A 6,000-nucleotide genomic window follows, 5' to 3' on the forward strand; every position below is an offset into this window, starting at 1 on the left:
ATCAGGCAATTTTAAAATCTCTTTCTCCCCACCCGCAAATTACTAAGGATTCTCTTATATACTATTTAATTCTGACTCTAGTTTAGTATCCTTTTGTCTTTTTTACCCCCATCAGGTGCAACTGTCATTTTTTTTTTTAATGTATCACCCATTGCTGCAAATGAGTAATATCTTGTTTACACTCTCCTATTTTACATGTATAGTACTGCAGGCTGGCCTATTGAGATGATATGTAAAATATTTGGATACTTTACATTTTACAAAATGTGGGGTTCACTTGTTAGTAGCTTTACTATTTTGAAGAAACAAAAAAGATCAAACTTTATACTGTTTCCTGTTTCTTACTAATTTATGGTGCAGTCTTCTAAGTAATGATATAAACCACCATTCATCTCAGTGGAGCTTTTGTAAGCCCCGTTGAAGTTAATGGAGCTTGTGCAATGCTTGAATCTACACAGAAGACACACTCTAGTGGGAATTTTCCCCATTTACATAGGAATGGGGATAATTCCAAAGGCTATCCAAGTGGATGGCACATGTTATGTCCAAACAGTCTCTTTGTTTACTTGAAACTTTATTTAGACTAACTGACATCTCTGCATTTTCTGTTCCTGGTCCTATCTTAGTTCCATACCAAATAGCTAAGATAAAGCCAACATTTAACAGCTCGCATTATTTTAGATTTTGATGCCACCGAAACACCTTTCAAACTGCAGAACAGAATTATATTCCAAAAATCTATTATGTGGCCTAGAAGAAATTAATCTTCAACATTTATCAAAATACACTGTCATTATTTCTGTCTCAGGTGTAGCTTGCTTTATTTATATTGCTCCTGTAATTAGCTAGCATCTAAATGATAAAGCTGAAGCGTTTAGCAGTGCTGAACAGCAGCAGCGTGTACATTCAGGTTTGTAAGCAACAAAACCATCACTGTTAATTAAGTCGGTGTATAATAATGATCTGTGGGATTGCACAGACTTGGTCCAGGGATTAAATATAGCTGCATAAAAATATTAGGTCACAACTTGCCAGCACAGTTCACAGGACCCTAAAGTCCCATTGTAAAGTTACAGGTAGGTAGCTGTGTTGGTCTGCCGTAGTCGAAACAAAATAAAAAAATTCCTTCCAGTAGCACCTTAGAGACCAGCTAAGTTAGTTATAGGTATGAGCTTTCATGTGCATGCACACTTCTTCAGATACACTGAAGAAATGTGTGTATCTGAAAAAGTGTGTATCTGAAGAAGTGTGCATGCACACGAAAGCTCATACCTATAACTAACTTAGTTGGTCTCTAAGGTGCTACTGGAAGGATTTTTTTTATTTTGTTCCCATTGTAAAATTAACAAAGCACTTGCAGACCTGGCTTTAATTTATTGCAATAAGGACATGCCTAATTGAAACCAATGTGTTTATTCCAAATGTAGGAACAAAGGACTCCTGAGTCACTGTAGGAAGGGGGTATAGATAGACATGCGTGACAATTGCTGGGTACCTGAAGAAATCCATTACCAGGTTTCTTCTAGACAACAACTTGGATGATGGAAAAAATGAGAAGTGGGAATCCAATAGAACAGAATTCATGCCCAGATATAGATTGTAAGCAGAAATTGGGAGCCATTGTGGCCAATACTGGCTTGGCTAAGGGGAAGGTGCATTGCAATCTGAAGAGGGAGAGAGCAGAACACCTTTAAGGCATTAATATCTTAAAAAAGAGAAATACCTATTGCCCTTTGGTTGTTGTTTTTAATAGAATCTTCAGTTAGTTTAAACTTTGCCAGGCCTTTTGCGGTAGCACTGATTTTTCTGGGCAGTTATACTGATGCCAGTGGAAGTCCCCCCAAGTATTATTGGAAACTGCTAAGGAGGCTTTGACAAGCACAAGGACCATAGCAGACCATTGAGCACAGATGCCCCCTTCATTCCCCTCCCACCCCCCCAAAAAACCCTCTGCAGTTTTTCATGAGCAACTTCTGCAACTGCAGAACATGCTAACAAAAGGCACAGATGAATATGGTGGTCATAACATTCAAATTGTTAGAGGGATGCAATGCAGAATTTGAAATTCTGCTGTGTGCAGACCTTTCAGTGAAACTGATAATCCCCCTTAAGACAAAATAATAGTATATAAACCATTTTGTTTCAATTGACTGAAATGGGAATCACTTGTTTTTTAACGGAGTGCTTGGATTTACACCTGATCCTAAGTATATTTATGTTGAAGAAAGTTTTAATGATGTCAATAGCAAACCATTCCTCTTGCAAACACAATCTATGCTGATTTGTTAATCAGTTTTTCACTTCAACAAACAAACCTGGAAGTTACTTTTCCAAGATATTAAAATAGGAACGATCGTACCACCATCAAATAATTAATCTACTATATTAGTAATTTGGTGGTATTGCAGTAACCATAACTGGCACAAAACCCAGTTGGTTCTAATCAAGTTTGTACACATCAAAACAATGATCTCTCTTAGAATGTCAGGCCCCACATTTTAGGATTACTTCATAACAAAGCTGTGTTTGTCTACTCAGCAAGCCATTTTAGCCAAACTCAGCTTCTTTGTGGGTGTACTAGTCAGAGGTTCACAGAAACATCCAAGGAACCAAAGTGAATTAAAAGTATACTCCCTTGGAACTGCCTTTCGTATTCACTTTGTGACTTCTTGTTATCTTTATAAGACTTGTGTCTGCAAACATGCATGTGTTTGCACTCATATCCTGTTTATGTGTATGTGTAAAACTGTAATATGTGATGCAGATCTGAGTTAAAAGATTTAACTGCTACAATTTTCCCCCACAACAGAATCATGAATTCTCATTTACCTTATCATCACCATCATTATTTTGGCCTTGTATAGTGTCTTCTTCATGGAACACAAAGGTGCTTTTACTTTGTCAAATTCTCAATTATACTAGGTCTTGCTACTTCACTACTGAGTATATTTATATATAATTTTAAACATAAAAAATCCATACTTTATGTTCTAAATATAAATCATCAATGTATTTTATAAGACTGTTTAGCTTCTTAGAAAGAATTTAATGCTAAGAGTTATCTATTGCACTGTGTCAGTGTCTGCCTGGTTTGGTTATAAATGAAATGATGTGACTATAGAATAAGGATGTGCAAAGTAGAAGTAAGCAGATAGCATGTTTACATGTAAGCTAATTCTGCATTGAAAAAAGATTATAGATTTCAGGCAGAACCTTTCAGGTTCCTGAAATACTCATGGAACCTTTCATGTCTTGAGTTATTGTACAAATCTAGGTTTAGAATCTTTGTTCTCAGTATGAATTAAAACACTGTACATACTGTTTGCATGGTGACTGGTTGAGCTGTCATGTAAGATTTTAATTTATTGCATATGTTTAGTGAATTAAGTTGTTCCTCAGACTTTTCCTTCCTCTTGTTTTTGTAAGTAATGCCAATTAGGCACTGTGGGAAATGTCTACTTAAAAGTCTTCTGAACAATCCATTTTCACTGAATGACAATTTTGTCTCTGTGTATGTAACATACAGTGTAACCATACCACTTACATTTTGTGTGGCACTGTGTAAATATAAATGTATTTGCATTCTTTATTGTGTTCTGTAGATTTCATAAGGCGATAATGACTGCCCCAAGGAGCCACCTTTTAAAAAACCAAAATAAACGTTTTTAAATTTAGTTGTTATTATGCTGCGTTTATTTAAAATATGTTCACTATAAATAATATTTTTTTCTGTTTTCAGAATGACAATAACTGCCAATCAGAGAGGAAAATATACATAGTGGGGGTGGGGGAGACACAAACATAATAGCAGAGAAGCAATTAAAGTAATGGAGTTGGCTGGGATGGCTCAAGACATTTTGTTTCGTGAGATGAAGGAAAGGATGGTGACTCCCCTAATCTATGTACAAAAGTCAACCAGACTGGCAGCTGAAACCAAGGAAGGCTGTGTTCACACTTCCATTTACTGTACACTCACTATCTTTCTACTACTGGTATGGCATGATACTTTCACAATGTCATGTAAACATCCATGTTCACATGGCATTTTCTAAAATGCCTATGTATCCTATACTTTATTAAACACTACTGTTTGAATGCTGTTTCTCAAACTAATTTCACACCAATTAGAGCCCTTAAAACAATTCTAACTCATTTCTAGCAAAAGTGTTAGCACCTTTGCATAGGGTGTTATGCCTTGTCACATGCCCCCAGGTGTATAATCAAACAAAATATTTGAAGCCTGTGCTGATGTGAACAGTTGGGGGGGGAGCAGCTGTGGTCCCTTGTACATGGCACGCTTTATCTGGCCACCACAGCTACTGGCATATCTCCATGCACGTTTCCCTCTAAAATATAGGGCACATCATGGTAAACTCAGAGGAAATAGGTCTGAGGGCCTCACATTTTATGCAGGTTGAAATCAGGAGAATGAGTGTAGCCAAGGTGGGGCAGGGAACGGCAGCTGTCCCTAGATCAAGTAAAACAATAGAAATACTTAACTAACTGACCAAGATGGTGACAACAGTCATGAAATTAGAAGACGCCTGCTTCTTGGGAGAAAAGCAATGACAAACGTAGACAGCATCTTAAAAAGCAAAGACATCACCCTGCCGACAAAGGTCCGTATAGTAAAAGCTATGGTTTTCCCAGTAGTAATGTACGGAAGTGAGAGCTGGACCATCAAGAAGGCTGATCGCCGAAGAATTGATGCTTTTGAATTATGGTGCTGGAGGAGACTCTTGAGAGTCCCATGGACTGCAAAAAGATCAAACCTATCCATTCTTAAAGAAATCAGCCCTGAGTGCTCACTAGAAGGACAGATCCTGAAGTTGAGGCTCCAGTACTTTGGCCACCTCATGAGAAGAGAAGACTCCCTAGAAAAGACCCTGATGTTGGGAAAGATGGAGGGCACAAGGAGAAGGGGACGACAGAGGATGAGATGGTTGGACATTGTTCTCGAAGCTACTAACATGAGTTTGGACAAACTGCGAGAGGCAGTGAAGGATAGGCGTGCCTGGCGTGCTCTGGTCCATGGAGTCACGAAGAGTAGGACACGACTGAACAACAACAAACAACTGACCAATCAAGTAGGTTCTGCCCCACCTAACAAAAATCCTGGCTACTCCCATGATCAGGAGTAGCAGGTTATCTTCAGATTCAACTAGATTCTAAAAAACCAAACACCCCCTCGAATTCTTATAATTGCTCTCAAAATGGCTAGTTCTAACGATCCACTGGTGTTTCTGAGAAGCAGTACCCTCCATGCAGCTGCTCAATGAATAGTTTGGTCCCTACTAACATTGTATGGAAACATCATACTATTCATATTCAGGGAAACATTGCAGTATACTGTATAACTACATTCATTCAAAAATGACATTTCCCATATCTGTGGTATTAGTACCCTCTAGGCCGGGTCTAATTCTAACTACAAATCTATCTCTGATTAGTACAAAACAGGTGAATGGCGTGCGTTCTTTTCACGAGATCTGAAAACAAGAGTTATGTTGCAGGATAAAACATGTACAGCTCTTTGGTTTTTCCTGAAGACTTAAAACTTAGGAAGGCGCTACCAAACGGGAACGAACAGCTTTGTTTCAAGCATCATCGCGCTTTACAGCAGCTTCCTCTCAATTTATGGGATGTTTCTGTGCCTGCTGAGGAGCTCCTATTTCATTCCATGGGGCTGACTCCTAGGAAAGCGGGGTCAGTCAGGACTGTACCCTAAAACTCGTCGTCGTCCCGTTCCCCCCCCCCCCCGTCGTATTGGTTCCCTCTCATCAAAGATTACAGCACTTTGCTTTTAAAGAACGCAAGAAGCCCCTCCTCCGATTACACCGGTCTCTACTTTGGGCGTACTGTAATCAAGCAGCGTTCCTGGGAAACCGACAAGCTAAGGGTTAACACAATTAGCCCCGCCCACTTTTGCCTTCGCGCGCCGCCTCCCGCCTCTTGCATCCATTGCACCGCGGCAACCACCACGCTTCCGCATTCCCGTGA

Source organism: Lacerta agilis, chromosome 10 (assembly GCF_009819535.1).
Source record: "Lacerta agilis isolate rLacAgi1 chromosome 10, rLacAgi1.pri, whole genome shotgun sequence".
Lineage (NCBI taxonomy): Eukaryota > Metazoa > Chordata > Lepidosauria > Squamata > Lacertidae > Lacerta > Lacerta agilis.